Source organism: Pinus tabuliformis, chromosome 5_2 (genome assembly GCF_031772625.1).
Source record: "Pinus tabuliformis cultivar Carrire ecotype Pingquan chromosome 5_2, CPIR1, whole genome shotgun sequence".
In the NCBI taxonomy this organism is placed as follows: domain Eukaryota; kingdom Viridiplantae; phylum Streptophyta; class Pinopsida; order Pinales; family Pinaceae; genus Pinus; species Pinus tabuliformis.
The window spans coordinates 627,524,543-627,542,307 of NC_142306.1; positions in this window are offsets into that span (position 1 = coordinate 627,524,543).

The following is a 17,765-nucleotide window of genomic DNA, read 5'->3' on the forward strand; positions in this document are numbered from 1 at the left end:
AACTCTCATTGGAATCTCATATCTTCATAGGAGCAATGAATACATTATTATATAGCCCACATATTTCTAATTTCATTATCCATTATCTGACTAATCTACTGTCCCTAATAATTTGTTGAATGATCACTGACTACATCTATAAATTTGTTGTCCTAATTCTGATAGCTCAGAACAAAAAATTTGCTGGCTAATTTGTCAGCAATTACATAGCTTTATTTTAAGCATTATATTCAACAACAATTGGATTTAAAATTTGTAGCAAGTAATTTGCAATTGGATTTGCAGCTTGCAACAACTAATAAAAACATCCGAGACATCATCATAGACCAAATTTGTCTAAGAGAAAATAGAAATTACAATTTGAAATTGAACTAGAATAGGGCCTTAAATTAAAATTATTATTAATGCTATCAGGATGATATTTAAAAATGTTAAGATCTTCACAGTATTTGGCATACTTCTCATCTGATCTAGTGAATGTGGGACCTTATGGTAAGAACATTGCATGGGATGGTTCATGTGAGTTATCATTTTCAGCAATTGGCTCCCCTGCAAATGGAGATGCCTCATGTGCAACTCCACGTTCTCTTCCCTAATGTCACCTCAACCGCCACAAGAAAATTTTTGAAAGATGACAAAGAGGACTCCCTATCTCGTTCCTTCTGCCACTGCGAAATCTTCAAAGAAACTAAATATATTACTTTCATAATAAATCAATTTGCATGAACAGTGAATTCAATAAATGAATGTTAGTGTACTTCTTAGTCCTAGTCCTCGATCTGAGTTATTTGTTAACACCCTTTCCATTCCCTTCTTCTTCTCTTAAAACACTAAATATTGAAACCCATTTTACATTACATCTAGTCCCTCACGAATTGACCAATGCATGAATTTAAAACAACTACTTATTAAAAAGTGTATTGACTCTTGAGACAAAGATGCACACTATAAACTCTCTATCTGAAACAAAACTGGAATAGGAAACCAAGCAATGAAAGGTTCTGATCTTCCTTAGCTTGTTTGAGCACATTTCTCATCAATATATATTATGGTATAGTACTACATCTAACAGAACAGACAAACCTCTTCTCACACATTGATATGGATACAACAAAAATAGCCAATAGCATTAATTTTTGTTATTCCAACTACTTGTTCAATGTTGAAGGGTTGAAAAAATTTAACAGGATTAACGAGGACCTTCCTAGTGGGATTTTCCAACTTTTAGCTACTTGCCTTCCTTGATGAGGAAGAAGAGAAATTGAGAGTGCAGATTCATATCACAACGACCCCGGTCAAAATAGATCTTTGGAAAGAGAAAATGACAAGAATCATATCCTAGAAAACACAATCTATCAAATCACCATTCCAAAACCCTCTCTCTTGGCTCGGTGTCCAAATTAGAGAAACCTAGTGCTAGAATTTAACCAGCCTAGATCCATCTTAACCCCAGATTTATCAAGCCCCGAGAGGGATCAAATATCTTAATATATTGTTAAAAAAATAAAGATATCATGTTATGGCACAAAAAAATCACTTGATATATTTATTCATCATAACAGTTACAAATATATAAGACATAAAACACTAAATTCAATACATTTAGATCACGACTACAACTCATACATAGGAAACAAAAACTTCTAGATTGACACTTGGGATCTCACAACGACAACTCATAACACATGGGAGAATTACTTCCAACACCCTCCTTTAATGATTAGATGGAAAAAATTGAAAACACATATTAAAACAACAAGGATAATTTATGTTTGACTGGTCTTTATTAGCACTCACATCCACTCAAGAATCTTGGAAACACCGCTCCTTCATCACCACATCTTCTAGATGTCACTTGACCTCCATTTAAAGTGTAACCACCTTTGACCATCGTTGATGAACTTTGCAAGATCAACAATATTGACACCTCGGCTCGTTAGGGCTTCCCCGATAAGAGTCATCAAGTAATGAACCATCTTATGGATTAACCACCATCTGTCGGCTATTTCACTTCCAGTTATCCATCAGTTGCTAGGATAGAGGTCTGGATACTAAATGTGTTCAAAATTTGATCAAACAACTTGAATTTACTAACACACAAGAATTGATCTTTCAGACATTGGGGCTTCTAATTTAAAAAACCACGAAACCTTTTTATAACCAATAAAAACACAAACATCAACCGCAAAAACTTATAGATACAAAATCAATGACTTCTCTTTATTGATCAGTGCATATCAAATCAAATATAATAATAATAACTTTGCATATTGGTATTTTGCATCAGATCTGCAGTGTTTAGATCTCGATCTCTGGATAAAAAATACCACAATATTTTATTAGTTCATATCTAGTAGTGAGAAATGCCAACATTCCACCTGCATGTCACAACTATACATCTTGCACCATCTAATAAGCACGAGAAACACCATTTCAAACATGTAGACATTGCTCTCAATTGTAGATCCACACTAGATCAAACCAAATATATGTTGATCCAACTTCGTCACAAGAAGATCTCTTCTTTTACAAAGATTTGTCCACAATGAAAGTTCACACAACAACAACAAAATTGGATCTTCACAATTCTCCTTTGCATGCAACTACTCATAATCCACACACAAATCAAATATTCACAGAAACAATAGATCAAACACTTTATGAGACTAATATCTTTACAAAGGATCAACCTTCACATCTCTTTTATTTTCCTGACCTTCCCATAAGGGAATCAAGCCAAAACAAACTCTGATACCATGTTAGAAAAATAGAGAGAGCACATTATGACACACACAAATCACCTGGATATCTTTATTCATCGCACCAGTTACAGATATATAGGACATAAAACACTAACTTAGACACATCTAGATCACGACTACAACTCATACATAGGAAACAACAACTTCTAGATTGATGCTTGGGAACTCAAAACACATGGAAGCATTACTTCCAACAAATATAAACCTCTTTTAAAGTGAAAATTGTTTTGGTCCCTCTCGGCACTTCATAGATTTGTGGTTCAAATGGATCTAGGTTAGTTTTTATATACACACATACCATATCTAGGCTCGATCCATCTCTCCCTCTCTCTTCTCTCTCTCTCTCTCTTCCCTCTTACTCTTCTCTCTCCTTCTCTCTCCCCCTTTCTCCCCCCGCTCCCTCTGTATCTCCCCCCTATCAGACCAGGAGGTAACTCCTCAAATGTAATTGATTTATTCATTCAGGTTGTTCATTATTATATACAAGAGGGAGTGACTGTTCAGTTCATCTCCCGATGACTCTTCATTTCTTCTATTATTTATTTACAATAATTGCAGTTGTTCACCCAATCCCTATGATTAGGTGTCAACATTCCCCCCCTTAATCTGAAGGGATGTTGGTGAGTCCAAGAATCGTTTTGAATCTTTCAAGCTTTTCTCTTCCAAGCGCTTTCGTGAAGATGTCTGCAATCTACTCATTAGTGGAACAATGACGAAGATGGATTGTTTTGGCCTCAACATGATGTCGAATCAGATGATATTTTTTATTGATGTGCTTCGTTCGATCATGGAACTTTGGGTTCTTGGCCAACTTTATTGCCGAGGTATTGTCAATCATGAGTGGAGTCGAATATACTTGTTTTACCTGCAAATCTTCAAGAATTTTCCTGAGCCACACAATTTCTTTTGTTGCCTCCGCTGCTGCCACATATTCTGCCTCTGTTGTGGAATCTGCTGGAACTGATTGTTTGCGTTATCTCTAGGAGATAGCTCTTGATCCAATACTCATAGCATAACCTGAAGTAGATACCCCAGTATCTTTATCTCCATCAAAGTCTGAATCAGAGTATCCAATCAAGCTGAAGTTGCCCACTTGTGTATACTTGATTCCAAAGTCTTGAGTTCCCTTCAAGTACTTTAGAACTCTTTTTGCAGCAGACCAATTTCCCTCACAAGGCTTTTGCATAAACCTGGAGAGGATTCCAATAGCAAACGAAATGTCTGGTCTGGTAGTAGTTAGGTAGTTGAGACTTCCTACAAGCTATCTATACTTTGTTGCATCCTCAAATTCTTTTCCTTCAATGGATGTGAGCTTTAAGTTTTGTTCCATTGGCATAGTCAGAGGATTGCATTTAGTCATGCCAAACCTATTCAACAGATCTCCAATGTACTTCTTTTGAGAAAGGAATATGGACTTCGGAAGGTTGGCAAAACAGTTGTATATCTCCATACCAAGCTCACGGTGCTTGTTTGAGGCCATACAAGGATCTCACAAGTTTACATACTTTATGTTCATGTACTTTTACAACAAATCCTTCAGGTTGGGACATAAAAGCATTCTCTTTTAGATCTCCATTCAAAAAAGCATTTTTTACATCCATTTGATGAACTTTCCAACCATTCTGAACTACTAGGGCAAAGAGTGTCTGGATGGTAGCCCATTTTGCTGTGGGGGCAAAAGTCTCCTCATAATCAACCCCTTCCTTATGTGCAAAACCTTTTGCCACAAGCCTGGCTTTGTGCTTGTCAAGTGATCCATGAACTTTATACTTGTTCTTGTAGACCCACTTGCAGCTAATTGGTTTGGTTCCCAATGGAGGATCAACCAGCTTCCAAGTGCCATTCTTTATTAGGGCATCATACTCCTTTTGCATCGCTTCTTTCCATTCATCATGAGAAGCAACTTCTTTCAAGGAAGTTGGTTCAAAATCTGTAGACAAATTTAATTCACAATCATAAGAAACATCCATATCAACAGGTGAATCAGAGTCATCTACATCACCTCCATTTTGCTGGTTTGAATTTCTAGTTCCTGTCTTTCCAACCTCATCAGGATGAACACTTTCAAGTATCTTTGTCAGCCACTTTGGGGAACCTTTCTCAGATGGTCCAGTCTGCTTCGTTGATTGAGTTGGGACTGACTCAAGATTAAGTCTCCCAATTATATCAATCACATCACTCAAAGTATCATCCGTTGTTGGAGTTTCGTGCGGGGGAGAGAGTGCTTCAGAAGAAGATTCCACAGGTTGATCTAGTATAGGAATCCCCCCTTCAAGATGTGGAATCTGATTATCAAATTCTTGAAATGATTTTGCATTTGCGAATCTATCCAAGCGATCAAGTTACCGCTCAACAACATTGTCAGTTTTGGATGATTCAAGAAATATTACATCTCTAAATACAACAAACTTTTTATTGACTTCATCATAGAGATCGTATTCTTTGGAGGTGTTTGAATACCCCAGGAAGATACACTTATGACTTCTTGCACCAAGTTTGTTTCTATGTACCTTTGGTATCAAGGCATAACATGTTTGACCAAAGACCCTGAGATGCTTTACCGAAGGAATGTGCCCATACCACATTTCATAAGGAGTCTTGTTTCTAATAGCATTAGATGGGCATCTATTCTTTACATATACAACACATAGAACTGCATCGTCCCAAAACATCAATTTTACATTTTTGAAAAACATCATGGAGTGTACCATATTTAAGATTATCCTATTCATTCTTTCAGCTACTCCGTTCTGTTGGGGATTATAAGGCACAATCATTTGATGTTTGATCCCATGTTGGCAAAGATAGTTTTCAAATTCATTTGAAGTGTATTCTTTTCCATTATTAGTGCGAATAGAGCCAATATGAGATTGTACATCATTTTCAATCCATGTATGAAAGTTCTTAAATGTTTGAAAAACATCAGATTTGTTCTTTAATAAATAAACCCAACACATTCTGGTGTAGTCATCAATAAATGTCATCATATATTTAATTCCATTTGTAGAAGGAATAGGCATTGGACCACATAAATCTGAATGAATGAGTTCAAGTTTTCTATGTGCTCTTGAATGTGAATCATGAAAAGACTGTTTGCTATGCTTTCCTAGTATGCAAGCATCACATTGCTTAATTTTCCTAGGAATTGTAGGCAAACCAATAACACCATTTTTCTTCAACAAGTGAAGGTTGTCATAGTTCAACTATCCAAATCTAGAATGCCATAATAAACTTGATGGAAATGTACCTTCTTTATAATCAGAATTGTATGAGAAATTTTGTGCACGAGCAGAGGTACCCCGCAGCTTGAGAAGCCTTTCTTCTTCTATCCCCGTTATGACAAGTGAGTGGTTTGATGCTTTTCTCACCTCGAGCTTGCCATCAAACATATGAATGGAGTGTCCTTGCTTGTGAATGTGGACCAAGGATACAAATTTTCTCCTCAATTGTGGGAGATATAGAACATGATGCAGAAGAAAGTCTGGAAGACCAGGCAATTTAAGCCTGATTGTGCCAAGCCCTGATGGCTTTAGTTTTGATTTGTCTGCAAAGTATACTGCTCCATCAACATTGTTAGTAAATTCTTCAAAAAAATCTCTTCTAAAAGTCATGTGGCAAGTTGCTCCTGAATCAAGCAACCAATCATTTTTCCAAGAAGCAAGTGAAGCATTAAATAAGCCTTCATTTACTCCAATATTATAGTGTGCCACAACATAATGAGTGGATTCAAGTGCTTTACCTTTCTCTTTGTCATTAGTTTTACCTTTGGGTTGGTTTCTTTCCTACTCAATTCTGCCTCAAGGCAACTTGCATTTGGATGCATCATGTGATCCATCTCTTTTGCAGCGTATGCAATGTAAATCTAACTTTTCTCCTTGAGAATGTCTGCCCCCCCTGCCTATGAAATTTCTTCCTCTTCCTCTTCGACCACCTCTTCCTCTGGAAGAATCTTGAGCAAGATTCTTTTCTCTATGAGCAAGGCACACAGCCTCTTCAGAAGACTCAAGAGCTGTCTTCTTCCCAAAAGCTTTCTCTCTTTCAGCAAATTTTTTCATAAGGGAGTCAAAGGTAATATCTTTGAGGTTTCCATTTGCTTGCAATGACTCAAGATAATTTGAGTAAGTGGGATAAAGTGCCTTGAGAAAAGCTATGAGAGGAATATCCAGTTCAACATTAGTGACTTTGATATCATGCATTATAGATTTTACTTCTGATGTAAGAGCAAGAGGATCATTATTTTGTAATTCAAGGGTGAAGAGTTTAATTATGAGTTGAAAAACTTTAAGTGCAGAGTGTGAATCATAGAGTTCCTTCAGTTTTTGTAAGGTTTCGAAAGCATTTGAAAATGGCGAAATATGGCGACTCACCTCTTCATTTACTGATGCTGCAATCAATGCATAGGCCTTGTTGTTCTTATTTTCCCAAATGACGAATTCCTTGTCTGAGGTAGGCTATTTTGGTTCTTTCTCTCTCCAACACACACTCCTTTCCACAGCTCATTAAAAATTACAGTGTGTTTGATTTTCCACAACCATTCAGGATAATTCTCCTTCCCATTGAGAACCACTCCCATAATAGATATTAACAAATGCATTGTAAAATCTGTGTACTATGGAAAAAAAATACTTCTACTGCAAAATTTTACTCCTAATGGTAAAAACATCTAATTCTGATATACGAAAATAGAGGTATTATATGAGGGAGGGTTAAAAATTAAGTGGTATCCCAGCTTGACCACTGTACATATTTTGAATCATTAATGGCGAAGAATCGGTGAATCTGGTCATTCAAGGTGCCAGTCTAGAGGAACCAAATATTCAAGTGCGTGGTTTCAGATTCGAATCACCAACGAAGCCGGAGCTCAATTCAGGGTTTCGTAGGGAATAATGGTGAAGCTGACAATCATAGCCCGGGTCACTGACAGGCTTCCTCTGGCAGAAGGATTGGATGATGGGCACGAGCAGAGAGATGTGAAGTTTTATAAGGAGAAGGAGTATGTGAAGTTTTATAAGCCAACATGTGTATCGTATGGCGTTAGAAGGAGGCAAGTATTATGAATCGAGCGTATTATGGCAAGTATTAGAGGGAGCAATGTTTTGACTAGATGGAGAGCGGTATTATAATGGGCATGGTTTTGAATATTGATCCAAATCACAGTTTGTGGAGGCATATACCACAACAGATTCAAAATCAATGTAAAAATAAACACATCATATTACAAAACAGTGATATATATGGTATGCAAGTGGAGGGGAGGTCTGCCAAACAAAGTATACCACATAGCGTATATTCTCTTATACACAACGGACTGGTTAAAAAAAAAAACATAGTGTACACCACATATAATTCGACTTTCATGTAGCATGGAGGAGACTCATCACAGCTTGAAGTTGTGTTTGCAGAATACCAGTTAGGGTAGCGCTACCACACCGAGAATCTTGTGGCCATAGAAGGAAATCACACCTCCTTGTAGCGTTTCCACAACAGATTCACTGCATATACTCAATAATGCATGAAATCCAATGTTTAATGCACCATTGCATTCATTAATGCATGAAATTTCTGAGGGATTTGAGTATGCAAAGGATGCACGATAAATTTCTAAAAAAAATGGCAGAAGGGAGTTACAATGGTAGAAAGGGATGCCAAAAAATGGAGATAGCTCTGATACCATGTCAAGCCAGGAGGTAACTCCTCAAATGTAATTGATTTATTCATTCAAGTTGTTCATTATTATATACAAGAGGGAGTGACTATTCAGTTCATCTCCCGATGACTCTCCATTTCTTCTATTATTTATTTACACTAATTACAGTTGTTCACCCAATCCCTATGATTAGGTGTCAACATATCTCTCTCTCCACCCTCCAACTTTGTCACTATCTCCCTCCCACTCTTCTTATCTCTCTAGCCCCTCCATCTCTATGGCTCCCTCTCTCTCTCATCTCCCTCTCTTTGTCTTCCCTCCTCTCCTCTCTCCCTCTTTCTCCATCTCTCCCTTGACACTTACTCTCTTTCTACCTTTATCTCTCTATGTCTTTGTTCTTGCCTCCCTCTCCCTCGCCCTCCAACTCCAGCTCTCCCCCGTCCCTCTCTCCTCTCTCTCTTCATTCCTCTCCCCATCACTCTCCCTATCTATGCTCTCTAGGTTTGTCACTATCTCCCTCCCTCTCTGCTTCTTCACCCCACCCCTGTCTCTCTCCATGTAATGAAATATTTTCACTCTATGTAACCAATGCTATATGTAATGTCTAAAATATTTTACAATTTAATTTTTTATTATGAAATGAGTTATGATTTTTAGACACGTGGTAATGATAATCCATGGTATTGTAACCAAATTTATTTAAAAGTTAATAATATCCATGGTAAAGCGGGGTTGGATATCCATGGTTAAGAAACTTCTTATATTGTAAATTTATTGTAAGTATTAAGTTTTTATGTGGTTATTAATTAAATTTAAATATGGTTATGCAATCAGTATTAGTCCTTACCAAGGCACGAGTATAACAATCGATTAGGCTATTGCTCACTATTAGTTTAGAGTTGAGAAATGTAAATTATAATGTTTAATTTTGAAAAATAAATATTTATTTTTCAATATTGTTAGAGAAAATAGATTTCAAATATTTGATTGTAATGTAACTTGAAGCTCTTATTGTAGTCTTTTCACACCATGTGGATAACTACCTTACATATTTTATGCCATAATTTATGGATATGTTTGCAATATTCATGAGTGATTTGTATATATTTATTTTAAGCTTTGGAGAAAAACCATACAAAAGAAAAATACTTGAAAATAACTTATACTCAAGTAAATAACATATCTACCATCAATTACTTCCCACCATAATTTAGGTAGTCTTTGCATAAAAAATGGATAGGAATAAGGTATACAAAATATACTTAGAGGAGTTACTTCCCACCATTATTTATGTTTTCTTCAGCACTTATGGAGGAGTGAAACTGTAAATGTGTAGACTTACTAATGGTTACTACCCATCAAAATTTATTCAAGTTCCTACTTCAACAAGCAATTTTCTTACCCGACATCTCAATTTATTAGTTAATGCGAAATCAAGAATATAGGATGATTTATCTATCAACCATTTTTAATTTAACATTGACCAATGTAACTTATAATTAATTATGCAATTTTTTCTAGAGCATAATTTCTTACTTGAGTTGGAGTGGCTAAATTGTCCTACAAAACAAAATTACAATATAACAAATTGAATTTTATTATTTTTATTACTTTTAAGTTTTCATTATTAGTAGAGCCAATATTTGATTTTTTACACTACAACATCTCCACCACACTTGGCTCTATATTAATTTTAACCTTTTATTATTTTTTTAATCGAGTTGACATATAAATGTTAAATGTTAAACATTTACACCTACACATCTACCCCTATACTCGCAAACATTAGCCAAAAAACCTGAAAAACATAAAATGAAAATAAGGAACTGTATGAGTCTATCACAAACAATGCAATAGCCCATCTTGTTCTCCATATGAAGTATCAAAGATAACATTATATTCCATAAAAATTCCAAATATTTTCCTCAAAGTCCATAGAACTTCCAAATTCTCTGACATATATGGAATCGTGGTCCATATGTAAGATCGAGACAATAAAAAAACACACTTCACTTAAAGGAGTCTACGTAACATAATCATTAGAATGGATACACCACATTTGGCGCTAGAAAGACTTAAAGAATTGTTTGCGCACACACAAAACTATTTATATATTCAATTCCATATATTTATATGGTTGGAGTGAGATCCAATTATTTCCAAATTTAGTAAGAAAAGCTGAGAAAATATCTCAACAACTTTTAACAATCTTCAAAAAAAACCAATAAACCAAATCTATTAATGTAACCATTAATTCTAACTACCTCCCTTAATGATTACATTAAAAAATGCTTTTGTCTTGAAGTTTCTCATACACATATTGAGACAAAGGCATGTGTTTGAAGTTGGAACCAACTGATCCAAGGGGAATTGACATCCAAGTCATCAACATGATTGAATAAAGGAGGAGTAAACGATATTGAGTGTCCCAGAGTGTATATCCACCTATTTTGCATTTGGTCAAATAAAAGTAGTGATCTGAGGTCTTCAACAATGACACAACAATCAACTAAACACTAATTCTCTCTACAAAACCAAACTATGAGATAAAACAATTGACCCAAAAATAAAATAATCTTATGACATTAACAATTTATTCACAAAACAAATAATTTACTTTCCTATTCTCGCATTTTCCTCATATCCCCGCACCCTCCTATGAGGGAGTAAACCTAGAGCTACCAGCTTTGATACCATCTTAAAAGTTTGTTTGTAGGCACGCACAAAATTATTCATATATTCAATTTTCTATATAATACATTTATATAGTTGTGGGAGATCCAACCTTTTCCAAAATTGGAGGAGAGAGATTGAGAGAATGTCTCAACAACTTCCAACAAATCCAAACCAAACCAACAAACCAAAACTACTAATGTAAGCATTAATTCTAATAAAAATGGCCAACTTTACCTTGATTTTATATTTTTAGAATATTCCAGAATTTAATGAATAGGAGTGAGGTTAAGCAACTCACTTTATTTTTTGTTGTTTAAAATTCAAAATATGCTCATAATTTACAATTTATTTAAATTTAGCAAGTTAAAAATGGTTATCATATAAATTAAGGCACACAAATCTTGATTATGCAAGGCCATATGCTCATAGAATTAGAACTTCCACTAGATGCTCAATTTTAGTTGTGCTATCAAATCAACATGAAAGAGATGTTGCAGTGTCCACAAAAAATCATAAGGAATAAAATAATAATAAAACATAATATAAACTCAATTAAAAATGTAATAGAAATAAAAAATAATAAAATTAATAAATCGATTCAATTTATATTGTTATATCTTGATTTTATTTTAATTAATAAAATAAAAAACATTTTGCCCCCAAAAAATCATATCATGTATACATGTTAAAATAAATTTAAATAATAAAGATTCATAATCATAATATTTAAGAACATATAGTAAATAAACATATAAATAATTAATATAAGTATTTTTAAATATAAAAATGTGAAAACACAAGACACATATATATGTCAATTTAACCATATAAATTAAAATTACAATTATTATAATTGAAAACCTTATATTTAAGTTTAATTAATAAGTATATAAAAATGTATATCATTAATACTATATATAGTAAAATAAACAATTAAATTGAAAAAAAGTTAAAACATGCTAAATAAAATACACACATATGTATTACTAGTGTTTAAATAAAATTGAAAACAAAATTATTTTTATATATAGAGATGTGAAATTTATAAATATAAATAATATTATTAAGAACCAGTAGCCTTGAGAGTTAGCTCAAATGGTTGAGTCTCCATCATTAAAACATCTTTAGTATTGAGAGGTCACAGGTTCAATTCTTCCGACACCCTCATGGTCAAGTTCTATGGTCGATCCAACAGAAGGTAGTCCCCTTGGGTGGATATGCTTGGTACAAATATTTTGTAGATGTAGTTGTCACTGATTTTCAGAGTCCATGAAATATATATACATAACTTTCAATCTACAAAGCATTGATAGAAATTAAATCATGTAAACATTTTTCCATATTTTACAAAAAAAACCTATCTACTTTTTGTGAAATTAAATTCCTCTTCACACTTAGTATGATGAGGTTTATCCTCACTACACTGTTTAGATTCATTGTCCCTAACATAATCTGAATAGGTGTACCTCCCCCTCCACGCACTCCCCTACTCCCCTATACTTCTGTAACTTGAAAGTCATTTCCTCCTACCTCCTAATTAAAATTACGCTGGCTATCTAAATCTGAAAGCTTCTCTCACAGAGATGATACCTCTGAAGTCCATAATGCCCTCACAGATAACTCTCCCTCGAATGCAGACCCTTTGTTTAAAGTCATCGACTTTTTTTGGCTATCTAAATCTGAAAGCTTCTCTCACAGAGATGATACCTTTGAAGTCCATAATGCCCTCATTGATAACTCTCGCTCGAATGCAGACCCTTCGTTTAAACTCGCCGACTTTTTTTTGGACAGTAATGTGCAAATACTAGTAGTATATTTTCTAATTATATTTCCTATATGGAATGGGTTAAAAAAGCTAGAATCACTAAGGTAGTGCTAGCTCACCTTTATTACTGATAGATAGTGTAGTATCACTATTACTTTTACATTCAACTCGTATGACTGGGACACAACTAATGGTAATCAAGTACATTTTGCATTTTAATAGAGATGAAATTATATATATGTAACTCGGTTCACTAGACGTTGATAATAAAATAACTTGATATTGCCAAAGATTTTCTAAATATCCAAATAATTTTATTTTTTTCAGAAAGAAAAGCATAATATTTATATCAAGGTAATATATACATCATAATTCTGATGGGTCTTATGAACAAGACCGCGACTGAGAGATCAATATTTTAGGAGAAAACAGCATAGCATCTAGAAAGAGCTGTGGCATCACATAGGAACATATTGAAAACTTGAGGAAAAAGTCATCACCACCATTGACTCACTATGCATCAGGAATAGGAAAAGAAACCCACAGCATTTCTGAATACAACCTTCAAGATCAAAAATATAAACTCTATACCCTTCAAGACGTGCAGCAGTCATGAGATAGGAGGATAGAGTGCCGAGACAGAAGACATCACATATTTGGAGGAAATGTTTGAGTCCTCAAAAATTTTTAAATTCCTCCATTTCCAGAGGCACCAGATTGTTGTGGGAAGGATTGGGCGTTTGATAGCATCCTGTCCTCCCCACCAGGCAAAGGCTACATCAACAGAAGTGAAGTTAGGGAGCTGAAAAAAAAAATACGAAGCAAGATCATACCAGATTTGTATAGAGGCCATGCAATTGAAGAACATATGGAAGTTCGTTTCCTCCTCCATTTTGCAAAACACGCATCTGTTGGGACCATGCCAGGAACGCTTCCTCAAATTTTCCCAAGTTAAATTCTTGTTGTAAAAGACAAGCCAAGAGAAAATCATCACTTTGAGGGGGCAGGCGAGCTTCCACCATAACACTGGGAAAATCTTTCTAGCCAGCATAATTTTCTTGGAAATGAGATCTGAGTAGATGTCCTTGATAGTTGCTTGTGAGTTTGAGAGAGATAACGACCATACCATATGGTCATCAATCCCGGCCTGCTTCAGACCTGCTTGATCAATGGATAATTTGAGGTTATCCCAGAGGGAAGAGAATGCCTGAGGGATACCAAGATCAGCAGCATTCTTGAGCATAGGATAGGGTCCTCTCCATCTATCAATAATTCTGTTCCAAGTGAAAATACTAGACCTGTGGAGGTGAAAAAGAAGAGGATCTGGAACCTGTAGATTTCCTTTGAAACCAGCAAAAGAGTCGAGACCAATGAAGATCTTCCTACCAGAAAAAATTCTCCATTTAAGATTGTCAAGAAAGTAATGCTCAATTCTCCTGAAACTCAGCCAGATAGCAGACCCCTGTTTGATACCAAGAGAGCCAAACCTGAACCAGAACTCCAAGCTTCTTCCTTTTTGATATTTATGGCGGATAATTGCACTCCATGGATTTGTGTCAAAAATGCCTCTCCATAAGGATTTGAAGACAAGGGCTTTTCCAAAAATCCTTATATCCTTCAGCCCCCAACCACCCAATTTTTTTGGCAGAGATAAGAAATCCAATTTTGAAAGATGGATTTTGCCTCTTTCCGCTTTTTCCCCCCAGATAAAATTGGCAGAGATTCTGTTCATGGCTTGAATAATGCTAGCCGGTAGAAGAAAGAGGTGGGCCCAGTAGACCGACAGCTGCATCAATACTGCTTGGGCAAGAACAACCCTTCCACCCAGAGATAAGGACCTGAATTCCCCTAACGATATCTTGCTATGAAAATGTTCAATCAGCCACCTCCAATCATCCTTTGAATATGCCTTAGGTTTAAGGCGAAAACCCAGATACTTGATTCCATCGGACAACGGCCTGGAGATAATCCCAAAGAGCTGGCAAATCCAAATTATGAAGGCCTCATCTGTTTCATTGTGAAAGAGGACCGATTTTGACTTGTTGATAGCAAGCCCAGAGGCCTTTTGAAACCGGTCAAGAATAGACTTGATGCATATCCAGGAGACTTTAGAAAGCATAGCGAATAGCAGAACATCGTCTACGAAGAGGTTATGAGATATATGTATATGCTTGCAGATTCTGATCGGAACATAATCTTTTGCCTCCACTGCGCGGTTGATATGCAAGCTCAGAGGATTAATAGCCAAAATGAAAAGAAGAGGCGACAGTGGGCATCCCTGTCGCAGGCCCCTTTCCGCTCGAAAGAAAGGAGAGGGAAAACCCTTAACCAAAACAACATAGTTAACATTTTCAAAACAAGCCATAATCCATCGAATCGGGCCCTGCTCCAAGCCGATTTTTGCAAGGAGGCTTTGCAGATATCCCCAGTCTAGAACATCGTATGCTCTCTGAAGGTCAATTTTCATGATAGCTGCATTTGTTTTGTGCACAGACATAGAGTGAATGCATTCTTGTGTACTGGCAACTGCATTAAGAATATTACGGCCCTTTAAAAAAGCATGTTGGTTAGGAGAGAGAGAAGATGCCAAAGTCCCTTTAATTCTCTCTGCAATAATCTTAGAAATAATCTTGAAAGTTATGTTGCAAAGGGATATGGGCCTAAAGTCCAAAAAAGATTCAGGCTCTTCCTTCTTAGGAATAAGAGCGATGTAAGTGGATGAGGTGTGCGAATGAATGCTGCCCAAAAGTCTGGATGCTTCCACCATGCTGAGCAGATCCTTTTTGAATAGGTCAAAGAAATGAATGAAGAAGTCAATTGACCATCCGTCAGGGCCAGGGGATTTATCCTTCTTGAATGATTTCATAACATCAAGGAGTTCCTTTTCAGAAACTGGGCAGAACAGGGCTTCATTTTTCGCTTGGTCAAACATCTCTGGCATCAAATCTATGCCCAATCTTATGTCGTTGAAGGTGATCTCACCATTCCTGCCGTATTTTTTTTTGAAGAAGCCCATAGCCTGCTTAGTAATATCCTCGTGTGAGACAGCTAAATTGCCCTGGTCGTCCTTTATTTTCCATATGAAGTTCCTTGCTCTCCTTGCATTTGCATATTTATGAAAAAATTTCGTGTTTTTATCTCCATTCTTCATCCATAGTGCTCTGCTTTTGAGCCTCCATTTGGCTTCCTCCTGTTTCAGCAAACAGTATTTCTCCTTTTCCAGATTCCGAATGCGACATTTCATCTCAAAAGAACACGTGGAGTAGTCTGTAGATGCCAGTACCCGGTCCAATTCCTGTTGGATCCTTTGAAGGTCTTTTTTATCCTTCTGATGTTTTTGAAATTGCCATTTTTTCACCAGACCCCTTATCTCTACCAATTTTTCTCTGAAGGAGGAGAAAATAAAATCTTTATCTCTGTCCTTTATCCTGTTCCATGCATTCTGAATATATTCATTAAAGGCAGGATCCTAAAGAAGGCCTCGATCAAACTTGAAGGAATATCCTCTTCTAAAGAGCTTAGCAGGCCAGGATAGGAGAATAGGATTATGATCCGAAATCAAGACATTTTCCATAGATAGCCGAGGCATACCAATCTTATCGATGAGGCCAAAATGGACAAAAACCCGATCAAGTCTTTTAGCTATGTAAGCATCGCCCACTCTACCGTTTGACCATGTCGGTCTCATAACAGCTGGGAGAATGTCGATCATGTTCCTATTGAGCATCTCAGAGTTTATGAAATCTGCGAGGCCATTGTTTATCTTTCCCTGTCCCCATACTTCATTTGATTTCAGGACCACGTTCATATCACTAGCGATAAGGAGATTGTTGATATCAAGCAGCTCTAAATCAAATAATCTATTCAAGAATGATATGCAAGATTTGTATGGAGCATAGAGATTAAGAACATTAACTGGAAAGTCACACCCTCTGATTGAAGTCGAAATTATTATCCCAGCATAGCATTTATATGCCTTTGCTTTTACCCGAGTAGGATCCCATAGGGTAGCCATACCGCCAGACAATCCATTTGCCTCTGTGGCAACCATGAACCAATTAGGAAGCATTTTTCTGAAATATGATAATGTGTCCTCCTTCTTGTGCATTGTTTCCTGAATAAGGATGATAGCAGCCCTGGAATGAAAAAAGAAGTCTTTTAGCGTTATGTATTTGGGGTCAACGCCAAGACCCCGAATATTGAATGAAATGATTGGGATCATTTGGATGATTCAGCAGCCAAGCTCGCTCTAAGGGGCTGTGATTCAGAGACTTCAAGGATAGGAACTTCGACCAGAGACAAGTTTCTGATACCTTCATTTGAAACTAAAGGTCTACCTCTAAAATGTCTGCTCCCACCTTTACATTTCTTCCGGACCGTAATGTTTCTAGCCGAGTCCGGGCTTATGATGGGCATGAAGCTAGGATCAGGCTTATGGATTGTGAGCGGTTCTAATTCAAGAGAATCCCTGTTTAGCATATGGTCCAAATCGCTATCAAATAGATTTACAGGAGACGATGTCGGGGAATTTAAAGGAGTCGGGCCTCCGCATTTGTTTTTCCCCTTGTGATCAAGCCGACCAGCAAGTTCCGGAGATGAGGAGGAAATGGATATGGGAATAGAACCCACAGAAAAGTTTGCCCCCTTCGACGGCCCAGGAAGAGAGACCGGAATGAAGTCCTCTTGTTGCATGGGAGGCGGGGGAGGAACAGGGCTATCCTCCCTGGGTTCTGTAAAGGGAGACCTATGGAGATCAGACTTCATGCAGGAGATAGGGCTATTGGCGGATAATGGGCACCCAGGGACTGATTGCAAGCGCTCAGAAGGGTCATCCATGTGGATACGATGATCTTGATGTGGCCCTGGATTACAAGGACTGTGGAGCGGAAAAGGCGACGAAATTGGAGAGGATTGA